Genomic DNA, 13,536 nt, shown 5'->3' with positions numbered 1-13,536 from the left:
GGATCATTTGCGTCATCTTCTCGCTTCTTCTCCCTATCAGTGTGCCAATGCAGGAGCTTTGCTACCTTCGGGTCCGCGAAATACCGCTGCAGACGAGGAGTGATCGGAAAGTAGCACACCACTTTTCGAGGAGCTTTCTTCCTCTTCTTGTATCGAGTGACACCGCACGCCGGACATATGGTAGACTCCATGTGCTCGTCCCGATAAATGATGCAATTGTTCATGCACACATGGTATTCCACGTGCAGTAAATCCAGAGGACACACGATTTTCTTCGCCTCCTCGAAACTAGTTGGGCACTTGTTCCCCTTGGGAAGACGTTCGTGCCAGAATGACATGTTCTCGTCGAAGCATGCGTCGGTCATTTTGTGTTTTACCTTCATCTCCAGAGCCATGAGCGTTACTTTCAGGCGGGTATCTGCGGGCCTGCATCCTTCATACAATGGAGTAACCGTGTCTATCTCAAGTTGATCCAGCTTGGCTTTCTCTCGGGCGGCAACTCTTGCGTTATCCGTCTGCTTGAGAAGCAGCTCTTGAATATGAGTGTCCTGCACCCAGCCCATCGATGGTCCATCGTCGTCTGCTCCAGCATCTTCATCTTCATGATCATGCCCTTCGTCTTGATCTTCCTCATTGTCGGTGTCAAAACCGGCGGATCTTGGGTAGGGGGTCCCGGACTGTGCGTCTAAGGCGGATGGTAACAGGAAGCAGGGGACACGATGTTTTACCCAGGTTCGGGCCCTCTTGATGGAGGTAAAACCCTACGTCCTGCTTGATTATTCTTGATAATATGAGTACTACAAGAGTTGATCTACCACGAGATCAGAGAGGCTAAACCCTAGAAGCTAGCCTATGATATGATTGTATGTTGTCCTACGGACTAAAACCCTCCGGTTTATATAGACACCGAAGGAGGCTAGGGTTACACAAGGTCGGTTACAAAGGAGGAGATATGCATATCCGTATTGCCTAGCTTGCCTTCCACGCCAAGTAGAGTCCCATCAGGACACGGTACGAAGTCTTCGATCTCGTATCTTTATAGTCCAACATTCTGGCCAAAGGATATAGTCCGGCTGTCCGGAGACCCCCTAATCTAGGACACCCTCACTCATCATCATGTCCGGCATCTTCTACATGATGACTGTGTACAGCATCGCCGCCGTGATCATGTCCTGGAGATTCTTCGTCTTCTTGCCCGCCCTCGCCGCGGTGGTTGTCCTGCTGCCCTTCCTCATTTCTTGCCCGGCCCCCATGGATGACTTCATAGTCATCTTCATCACCTTGCCACCGATAGCCATCCATGAAACCATGCAAGAGTAGGTGGTCCGGCACATGCCCGGAATCCGGGTCCGCAATAAGGCTCTTCAGCTTGCATCTTCGACACGGACATCTTAGCTTCGTCTCGTTCTTTTGAAGCATCTCGGCCTTCGCGGAGCTCAAAAACCAATTCATGATGCCTTCGGTCATCGTGTGGACCATGGTCGCCTGCGGGGTAGAGCAAAACGATATTTTAGAACCAAGAAAAAATTTGGCATGACTTTCCCTAAAAATAGGACCAAAAAGAATGCATAGTGCCAAAATTCTCGCCGAAACAGAAATGAATCAACATTCCGGCAAAATATTGGCAACTATCGTATTTCAAATACCGGTATCTGCAAACACAAACATATATGCAACACCACAAACATACATAGATCTAGCTAGGCCATAAAAAGTGCATGTGCACGTTGTTGGAGGGAGAAAAAAGTAGATCTACAACATAAATAAAGCTTTCCCCTTACTTACCTTTCAAAAAAAGGTAATTTAACCACTTAATTCGGCTGAATCTATGGTGCAAATGAGGTGAGGAGGAGGAGGCAGTCGAGACAATCTTGGAGGAGGAGGTGGAGAGAATGAAGTGGGGAAAGTGAGTGTGTAGGTGGTTGTCCAAAATATCTAGCTGGTCCCAGGTTACTAATGACGCACCACCTACAAATGCACCATTAATAACCCTGGTTACTAATGGCGCACCAGCTGGTGGTGCGCCATTAGTAGTTTTGCAAAAAAAGATAGTAGTGGCGCATGGGATGAGTGGTGCGCCATTACTAGTTAAAACTATTAATGGCGCACTATGCCCTGGTGCTCCATTAGTATTTTTGGAAAAAAAGATATGTTAGTAGTGGCGCACCAACACATGGTGCGCCACTGCTATATAGGAGTGGCGCACCACATGTCTGGTGCGCCATTAGTGTCCATATTATCTATAGCCCCTTTCCTAGTAGTGTCGCGCTATAGCTAAGAAAAAGAAAAATAAAAAAAGGAAACAAATAAAGAAAAAAAGTCAGCAGTAGCGCGTTTTATCCTGGGCAGCGCTATAGCTAAGAAAAAGAAAAATATAAATATAAAGAAAAAAGTTAGCAATAGCGTTGTTTTGCTAGACCAGCGCTATAGCTAACTTAGCTATAGCACGTTTTTCTGCCCCGCGCTATAGCTAAGTTAGCTATAGCGCGTTTTTCTGCCCCACGCTATAGCTAACTTAGCTATACCTAGAGAGCCATACATCTCTTTCCTCTCTCTCACTCTCGCTCGATCCGATCAATCCCCTTTCTCTGTGCCGCCCCTTCCCCGCCGCCGACGCTGCACCCGCCCACGCCGCATCAGACCCTGACGCCGCGCCCGCTCACGCCGCCGTCGATGTGCGCTGCCCCGATACTCCCTCCTTGAAAGTGCAACTATCCCTAGGTGGTTTTGGTAATTCCGAACAACATATAGCTCATTGAGCTAATGCTATTCCAAGATTAATATTTTAGGAAAAGCTCAATGAATGGCATGGCATGGATGAGGAATGTGGATCCCTCAAAATATTAAGGACAAAAAGATTGGCTCAAGCTCAAAGCTCAAGACTCTACATTTTATACTTTAGTGATCCAAGATCACATTGAGTCTATAAGAAAATCCAATACTATCAAGGAGGGATGAGGTGTTGCTTAATGGCTTGCTTGCTTCATAGTGCTTAGTGATATGCTCCAAAACCCTCAACTACCTTCCCACATCAACATATGACCTAAACTAAAAGTCAAACTTGGCCCTACCGATTCTTTCTATCCGGCGCCACCGAGTTTCAAATGTCACAGCCACAGCCAGAAACCCTAGGCAAATTGGTCTCACCGATAGGGATTTCGGTAACACCGAGATGGGGTTGTAATCTCTCTGTTTCCCTTCGTAACATTTCGGTCCTACCGAGATGAGCGGTCGGTCCCACCGAGATTGCAATATAAACTCTCTGTTTCTCTTTCGTAACATTTCGGTCCCACCGAAATGAGTGATCGGTCCCACCGAGTTTACCTAACCAACTATCTGGTTAGCTTGTTACCAAAATAGGTCCCACAAGTTTGTGTAACCGGTCACACCGAGATTACGTTATGCCCTAACCCTAACCATATCGGTCCTACCGAGTTGCATCTCAGTCCCACCGAAAATCCTAACGGTCACTAGGTTTGCTAAATCGGTCCGACCGAGTTTTTCAGTTCGGTCTCACCGATATTGGTAAATTGTGTGTAACAGTTAGTTTTTGTGTGGAGGCTATATATACCCCTCCACCCACTCTTCATTCGAGGAGAGAGCCATCAGAACATACCTACACTTCCAAAACACATTTTCTGAGAGAGAACCACCTACTCATGTATTGAGGCCAAGATATTCCATTCCTACCATATGAATCTTGATCTCTAGCCTTCCCCAAGTTGCTTTCCACTCAAACCTTCTTTCCACCAAATCCATATCCTGTGAGAGAGAGTTGAGTGTTGGGAAGACTATCATTTGAAGCACAAGAGCAAGGAGTTCATCATCAACACACCATTTGTTACTTCTTGGAGAGTGGTGTCTCCTAGATTGGCTAGGTGTCACTTGGGAGCCTCCGACAAAGATTGTCGAGTTGAACCAAGGAGTTTGTAAGGGCAACGAGATCGCCTACTTCGTGAAGATCTACCGCTAGTGAGGCAAGTCCTTCATGGGCGATGGCCATGATGGAATAGACAAGGTTGCTTCTTCGTGGACCCTTTGTGGGTGGAGCCCTCCGTAGACTCGCGCAACCGTTACCCTCCGTGGGTTGAAGTCTCCATCAACGTGGATGTACGATAGCACCACCTATCGGAACCACGACAAAAACATCTGTGTCTCCAATTGCGTTTGAATTCTCCAAACCCTTCCCTTTACATTCTTGCAAGTTGCATGCTTTACTTTCCGCTGCTCATAGACTCTTTGCATGCTTGCTTGAATTGTGTTAAGATTGCTTGACTTGTGCTAAGATAGCTAAAATCCGCCAAAGACTAAAATTGGGAAAAAAGATAGATTTTTATTTGGTCAAGTAGTCTAATCACCCCCCTAGGCATACTTTCGATCCTACAAGTGGTATCAGAGCTTTGGTCTCCATTTGCTTTGATTTCCATAGCTTTTGGTGGTCATAGCCTCGGTTACACAACCTAGGAGAGTATGGCGTCTAGCAAGGGAAATTATCACCGTAGAGGTCCTTACTTTGATGGTACTAATTTTGCTAGTTGGAAGCATAAGATGAAAATGCATATTCTTGGACATAACCCCGTCGTATGGGCTATTGTCTGTGTTGGCTTGCAAGGTGAATTCTTTAATGGGAGAGAACCGAATCGTGAAGCTACTGCGGATGAGTTGAAGATGCTACAATACAATGATCAAGCTTGTGATATCCTCTTCAACGGATTGTGCCCCAAAGATTTCAACAAAATCAGCCATCTTGAGAATGCAAAGGAAATTTGGGACACTTTGATTGACATGCATGAAGGTACCGACTCCGTCAAGGAATCCAAGTTGGATGTTCTTCAAAGTCAACTTGACAAGTTCAAAATGAAGGATGGTGAAGGTGTCGCTGAAATGTACTCTAGGCTTGCTCTTATCACAAATGAGATTGCCAGCTTAGGAAGTGAAGAGATGACCGACAAATTCATCATAAAGAAGATCCTAAGAGCCTTGGATGGAAAATATGATACCGTATGCACATTGATCCAAATGATGCCAAATTACAAAGATCTCAAGCCAACGGAAGTCATTGGAAGAATTGTTGCTCATGAGATGTCACTCAAGGATAAGGAGGAGCTCCATAACAAGTCAAATGGTGCTTACAAAGCCTCATGTGAAGCTCCCACATCATCAAGTGAGAAACAAACCTTCAATGAAGAATTGAGCTTAATGGTGAATAACTTCAACAAGTTCTACAAGAATAGAAGCAAAGAGAGAAGTTTCAAGTCAAGGTCCTACAATGACAAAGGATCTTCTAATCGAGAGCGAAACTGCTATAATTGTGGAAGACCGGGACAGTACTCCAATGAGTGTACGGCTCCCCACAAGAGAAGAGAAGATTCTCCCAAAAGAAGAAGTAGAAGAGAAGAATCACCATCAAGGGAGAGAAGGAGTAGGGATGATCGGTATGAACGAAGACCCTCACGGAGAAGCAAGGATTCGGAAAGGAAGGACAAGTCATCAAGGAGCTACACAAAACGAAGACATCAAGCTCATGTTGGTGAATGGGTATCCGGCTCCGACTCCGACAATGACTCCCAGAGAAACTATCACTCCGACTCCGAATATAATCAAGATGAAGGTGTTGCCGGTCTAGCACTTGTGTCAACCAACTCCTACGACATATTTGATTCACCAAATGAAGGAATTGGAAGATGCTTCATGGCCAAAGGTCCAAAGGTATCACACCCCCGAGTATGTTGATTTCAATAGTGATGAAGATGACTTGTTAGGTGATGATGAGTTACTTGTTGACAACTATAGTGATGAATACTATGATGAAACGAATGACAATGATAAGGAGAAGATTGAGTCTCTAACTAAAGAACTAAACACTCTTAAGTTAGCTCATGAAACTATCTTAGGGGATCATCGAGAACTTTTAAGGACTCATGAGAAATTACGTTTTGAAAAGCTCAACCTTGAGCAAGAGCATGAGTTCTTAAAGGCAATCAATGATGATCTTTGCAAGAAAAGTTCTTCTTCCATTGCCAAGCATTTACTCTTATCCACTTACATGCCTCAAGTCAAGTCTAGTAACAAGAACAAGAAAGATTCTTCCTCTAGTAGTAACAATAATCATGCTAAATCCAATGTTGTTGCTTCTAGTAGTTCTCTTGATTCCACTAATGATTCTCTTAGCCAAGTTACACTTGAGCAAGAAAATAGCTTATTGAAGGGAATTATAGAGAAAGGTGTTTACAAGAGCCTTGCCGGGAGCAAGCAATTCGAGGAAATTGTATGCAAGCAAGGAAGGCACCGGAAGAATCAAGGTATTGGTTTTGAACGAAAGTTCAATGCCAATGGAGTTGAGTGGGAAGAAGATCAATACCCCAAGATGAAGTTTGTTCCTCAACAAGATAAGTATGATCCTACTTCATCCAAAGGGACACAAGCTCAAGATGATCTTCCACCACAAGACCACAAGCAAAAAGGCAAGGACAGGCTTCAAGAGGAAACTGATGCATTTGAAGAAGCTCCTAAGGCCTTGGTCAAGTGGGTTCCCAAGACTACATCAAGTTCCACTTCATCAAGTACAACTACAACTCCGAGGATTCCCATCAAGATGGTGTGGATCCCGAAGAAGAAGAACTAGAGAGTTCTTGAGGGTGACTCCGCCAATATACTTCACTCTTATCATTTTGGGAAAAACAAGTGCAATCAACTTCCACATCTTGCACTAGTTCAACGAGTCACAAACCCTCTTGTTGGTAAGACAAGGGACAAAGTAACCTAAAGCTTTCATAGACATCATCCTGTGTGTGCATCATTCTATGTCTATGGATATCCTTGTTTGTTCCTTGTGGGACTAACCCGTGTAGGTATTGAAAGTGCAACTCACTCCAAAGGATAGCTCCAAATGATCTACATCAACATAGAGCATCCACATCTTCAACACATACATGAAGTCATCATCGACAAAACCCAAGGTTAGTTCATCCCTCTTAGGGGGAGTCTCACATCTAGGGGGGAGCTTTACTCTAACAATTGAGTTAAAGCAACTCTAATGGTGTGAACACAACAACGCTTTATGTAAAAGTGGTAACCCCACTTGTGCTTAAACGATGAGTATGACCTATGATCAAATGTTCTCATTTGACTCCTAAGTCAATATACTCATAATATAGATGACCTAGTCATCGCCAATTGCTTGATAGATGCTAGAATTGTTTGTGCATGATTTGCCACATATTTCATTTGCCATTTTATTGTGTGAGCATGTTGGTTGCATAATTTACTCATTCGAGGACATCCACTTGTTGTTTTGATTGATTGGTTTCCTTTTCTTTTGGCCAAGTGGATGGACAAGAATGCCTAAGAACCTTCTCTAGCTATCTATGATTTTCTCGTCTCAAACTCTATTCATGCTGCATCACAAAATTTGATCAAGTCAGATTCGAACCACTCTGTGTGAGGAGCACTCAGAGTCCCCGATTCGTCATAGACTTAAACTTCCAAAACTTCTTTGTGTGTTTCGGTCTGACCGATTCACCCATTTCGGTCATACCGAGATCACTAAGTCGATCTAGGTTTTCAATCTTGGTGCAACCAATTTGAACTTTTCGGTCACACCGAGTTGCAGTAACTGCTTGCAGTTATGCATCTCGGTGCCACCGAGTTGTTCCACTCGGTCACACCGACAGGGTCGGGTTATATATATCCACGGGTCAAATTTTAGAAAACTTTCCTAACCTCCTCGACCAGCGCTTAGCTCGCTATGCCTCCAGGGTCTCCGTATCGTCCTCCTCGTCGCCAGCCGCCTCCTGTCGCTGGTCTCCGCCTCCGTCAACGGGAATCATCCCCGCCGTTGCCGTCGTAGCGAGTTCATCGCCGAACTAGGGTATGAACTCGATCACTGTGCTATCCCTATCTGATTCCTAGCACATTGTGTTCGCCATGTATCTTGCCACGATTGAGATCATTCTTATCCAGTCAAAACACTCTGTAGTTTAGTCGTGAATTGAGAATTTAGGGTTAGGTTTCCGCCGAAACCATCTCGGACCCACCGAGTTGTGGAACTCGGTACCACCGATTCGGCTCAGGCCATTGCACATGTAATTTTTGGTCTGACCGAGAATTGCAAATCGGTGTGACCGAGTTCAGGACTTTGTCAAACCCTAGCAGTCTCGGTGCCACCGAACTGTGACACGGTCTGACCGAGTTCACTAGTTTAGGTTCCAACAGCTGCTTCGGTATCACCGAGTTTACAAATCGGTTGATCCGAAATGCTTTCTGTGGAAAACTAAAACTAAGTTTTTGACTCATTCTTTTGCAAAAACCTCTGCATTTTGTGATGCTCATCCACTCTATCTCATCTATATCTATTCACAGGGTCTGCTGTCAGTGTTTGCAATATGTCTAATCAGAGTGACAGCCAGAACAAGTCAGAGGAGAAGGTTCACTTGAGTGAGGGCACTAGTCCCTCTAGCAGCTCATATGATGGCAGCAGGAGCACCCCAAGCAACTTACCCAAAGCTGGCACCAGGGCCAGAAAGAAGAAGACCTCTGAATATGAGGATGAAGACTATGTGGCAGTTAAGGATGAGGCTACTTCCAAGAAGAAAGTGGTTAAGAAGGAATATAGCACTACTGCTACCACTAAGCCTGGCATGAAAACCAAACTGCCTGCAAAGAGAATTCCAATGTCTAAGGCCAGAGCATCTACTCAAGTCCCTTTGGAATATGAACTCAAAGAGGCTACTGCAGAAGGGAAGAAGAGGAAGGAGAGGGTCAAGAAGACCACTGCTAGAGTTCTTGGGAGATCCTCAATCATGAGAGATTCTGAAGAGGAAGAGGAAGAAGATGCTGCACCAGCACCCAAAGCTCAGAAGCTTATGGGTGATGCCATCAGGGCAGGGGCTGTTCCATCTAAGCCTAAGACTGCTCCAAAGGCTGCAGCTCTAGCTCCAAAGCCAAAACCAAAGAGGAGCACCAGGAACATCCCTGCTGAGGAGAAGAACAAGGCCCCAGTGCCTGAAGCTGAATTGGAAGAAGAAGATGATGAGTCACATGTCTTGAGGAAGCTGAAACCAAAAATCCCATATCACAATGATGCTCATCCAGTTGCTGAGAACATGAAGATCAGGAAGGACTCAGGTCTGAGGCTATGGAGAGAGTCAGATCCATATGCCACCAGGAGGAGGACTGCTGTGGACAACAAGTTCCATACAAAGGAACAACAGGACTTCTATGAGACAGTGTTGCTTGACAAGAAGCCCATAGTGTGTGACATGGGTCGACTGGGACTACATCAAGGAGAATGAGGATCACTATCCAGGTGTACATGACAGTTTCAGGGCTTGTGGAGTCGATGAGTTTGTGGCTCAGAAGCTCACAAAATGGAATGATGAGCTCATCATGTAGTTCTACTCCACAGCTCATTTCTACCCAGATGGAAGGATTGTCTGGATGTCTGAAGGTATGAGGTACCAGTCCACGGTTGCTGAATGGGAAAAGTTGATCAATGCCCCAAAAGAGAGTGAAGATGACTTGGATGTCTATGCCAACAAGAAGAAGGATCACAACACCATGGCACACATGTACAAGGAGATCCCAGATGCTGCTCTTGAGACACATAAGTTCGGATTTGTACATTACCTTCTGTCCGGCTTGCCAACCATCAACTGGATCCTTAGGCACACTCTCTTGCCAAAGTCAGGTGATCACAAGATGATCAGAGGCCATGCAATTAACTTGCTTCACATCTTTGATGTCCCACAGAAGTTCAAAGTCATGAGCCTAATAGTTGAGACTATCAAGAGGACAGCTGCAGATCAGAAGAGGAGTTGTGGGTATGCCCCACAGATCCAAGAGCTGATCAACTCCAAGATGGGCACTGATACATATCTGCTGGACAAGGAGCACATGCCTATCTATCCAGACTTCGAGGACAACACTGTGGTTATGAATGAGGATGAACCATCTTCTGTGCACGCACAAGCCAAGAAGGAGAAGGCAAAAGCTGAAAAGGCTGCTAGGATGCCAACTACTGAAGAAGCATCTCAGTATCTTCTGAAGAGCAAGCAAGATCAGCTTGGCTACTTGATTGCCTCCACTCTGGGGATTGAGAAGGGACTGGCCACCCTAACTCAAAACCAAGAGAGCTTGGAGAGGATCGTGGAGCAAAAGTTCTGTGACTTGGATGTGAAGGTAACTGAAATATATTTGCCTTTCCGGACCAAGGCAAGATTGGGGGGAGGGGCGTCCAAAATCATTGGTGCTACACAGCTGAGAGGATGAAGAAGACGCTCCGAGCAAAATGTAAAAATAAACGTCGATTTGAAGCATCGATGGCCGAGGCATTAATTACTGAGGAGGCGGCAAACTTCGTGACAACACACTATGAAGCAAAAAAATCGTCATTTGCATAATCCAAAGCCTTGGTACAATTCTAGCGACCATAAATCCAACCTCAGCCTATTCAGAGGGAATCTTGCACCAGCCGATGCTTCGAAACCAATATCGTTGGATGTCCAAGAATGGTGGACCATTTCCTTGTATATCTTCACCAACCTAACAGAAGTGCGGCCGCACATCGAGTAAGTTCTCGCGTACATTGTTTCACAACTTCTAATTCCTTTGAACTGCTCTTATTCCCAAATATATTTTGATACAATCGATACGTCTCCTAATTCCTGGATGAGCGGTGATCCAAAAGGAAACCATCAAAGAGTATGAGCTTCTGGCAAAGCAAGGAGGCAGAGTATTATGGGAGAGTTGAAGAAATTTATGAACTTCTATTCTATGGTCAAAACGCACCGAACGTCGTAGTCTTCAAATGTTACTGGTTCCAGCCGAAGGAGACTAGAAGGACTAATGAACATATAGGGCTAATCGAAATCAAACAAAGCACCCATTTAGATGTTCCCGATGTCTATATTACGGCTTAACAGGCGACCCAAGTTTTCTATCTACCGTGGGCCTGCCAAACTGATCCAAATCTGAATGGTTGGAATGTCGTTTATGAAGTGCCGCCACGTGTTTGACCACCTCCCTGCAATGAAGAGGATTATGAACCTCACATTAACACAGACACATATGAAGGTGAATTCTTCCAAGAAACACATCTTTCCAAAAAAAATCTTCAAGAAACGCTCTACTTCACAGCAGAACATTGAAATACACAGCAATAGTGAACCCAACTTCACCCCTGAGACGGAACAAGAAGAGCCTGAACAACAAGAGGTTACTGCTGCGGATGACATGTAAATGCTTGACCGATTACATAAAGGTGGCCTTCCACATGTTGATGCTGCTGAACCCGATGAGCACTTCATTCATGATAGTGACGATGACGATGCATTTATTGATATCGGAGCATTTATTGAACCCGACGATCCAGATTATTATTAGGGATTCAGTTTTTTATGTTGTACTTGATTTATATAGTTACTTGTATGATTGTATGATTTATATAGTTAGTTGTATAATTTTCTTACTTTGTATGATTGTTTGTTATACAGTGTCATGGTCTTGATATCCGTCCCTGTCGGCCCTCGCCCACTTTATGATTCGGATGTGCTATATTCCCTTTTATAACTATTTGTTGCATTTTGCATTTATGACAATTATGGCCATCAAGTTGACATAGAGATATTTTTATCTAGGAGGTATGTGAACCGGAAATTGCAACCGACCCTCTTGTCGAGAAGTTAAATTTATTTGAAAAATAAATTTGAAAGAAAAAATAAAAGAATTGAAAAATAGAAGATGAAATTGGAGTTGTATGTTGTCGATGTCGTCGATGATCACAAGATGAAGGTGAATGCAATGTGCTTGAAGATGGATGCAATGCGCTTGAAGATTAAGAAGATTAGAAAATATGCCATTGATAATGAGGCTTGGTATTATTATGCTGTTGGATCAATTGTTACCTTAGTTGCGATCTTCATCACATTTGCTGTGATGAGGGTAAGTTTTCTCTAGTGTTTTGCTTAACAAATGCATACTTAGCTTTGTACATGCTTGTTAGCCCTATTATGCCACATACTTTCCTTATTTTCCCCAAAAAAGACATACTTAGATAATTATCCTCCTAAATGACATAATTAGCTTATTTAGTTCATTTATGACATAAGTAGCTTATTCATTTCAAAAATGGCATAATAACCTTAGTTCTCTCGTATATGTCATATACTTAACTTATTTTCCTCCTAAATGGCATAATTACCTAAGTTAGATAAAAAATGAGCTGTACTTACGTAAGTTGGCTCAAAAATGGCATCATCACGTAGGTTAGCATAAAAATGACCTATACTTACCTTATTTTCCTCCAAATTGACATAATAAGATTAGTTGGCTAAAAATGGCATAATTACCTATGTTAGCTCTAAAGTGACACAAATAAGGAATAAGAAGAAGAAAAACAAGAAAGAGGAGAAAAAGAAAGAATAGAAAAAGAAAGAATAAAAGAAGAAGAATGAGAATGAGGAGGAAAGGGATAAAAAGATAGAAGAGAAGAAGAAAGATGAGAAAAGAAAAAGAAGAAGAAAATTATTCTTCTTCTTCTAGTCTTATCTTCTTCTTTCTTCTTCTAGTCTTCTTCTTATTTTTCTTCTTCTTCTTCTTCTTCTTCTTCTTCTTCTTCTTCTAGTCTTCTTGTTCTTGTTCTTCTTCTTCTTCTTCTTCTTCTTCTTCTTCTTCTTCTTCTTCTTCTTCTTCTGCTTCTTCTTCTTCTTCTAGTCTTCTTCTTCTTCTAGCCTTCTTCTTCTTCTAACTTTCTTACTCCCATTTTTGCAGGTTTGATTCACTTCATGGAAGCAGCATTGATGGACTGCTAGTGTTTAGTTATTGTTTTCACTTGTATTGATGAACAATGTGAAACTATGTTTGTATATATGGACGAACTCCGTGAAACTATGTATGTATTGGATCTTTTAATACCCTATGTGTTCTGTTGCATTGATGGACTGCTAGACGTTTGATACATGGGCTATGTTTGAGGTTGAAACTATATATATCATATATATCTTTTGAAAATGCAGGGATATAATAGAAAACAGAAAAAACAATAACAATACAGGAACTTTGTCGTCTGCCGCGGACGGCAAAGCAGCCACGTGGCAGCAACCTGTGCAACCTGGAAGCTGACCCATTCGGTCACTTTGCCATCCGTGGCAGGCGGCAAAGAGCTGGGTCTACTGACGTCACAAGGCAGACGGCAAAGGGTTGGGCAGCTTTGCCATCCACTGGTGGACGACAAAGGCTGCCGTTAGCCACCTAACGTGGCTAACGCATGGTTTTTGCCGTCCATATTCTTTGACGTCTGCCACCGATGGCAAAGAACATGTTTACCGTCACAATCTTTGCCGGCAGGTTTGCCGTCGGTGGCAGACGGCAGAGAGCTTTTCCGTCCGCTTTTGGTTCCTTTGCCATCCGCCATGGCAGACGGCAAATAAGCTGATTCCTGTAGTGAGGTGAGAACTATTGAGATAATATTATTTCATTGCTTCCTCTTTACGGAGTTTCACAAATAATGCTTCCATCTAACACTAATAATGCACCCTT

Source organism: Triticum urartu, chromosome 7 (genome assembly GCF_003073215.2).
Source record: "Triticum urartu cultivar G1812 chromosome 7, Tu2.1, whole genome shotgun sequence".
In the NCBI taxonomy this organism is placed as follows: Eukaryota; Viridiplantae; Streptophyta; class Magnoliopsida; order Poales; family Poaceae; genus Triticum; species Triticum urartu.
The sequence above is the reverse complement of the archived record's forward strand: the minus strand, read 5'-3'. Positions refer to the sequence as shown.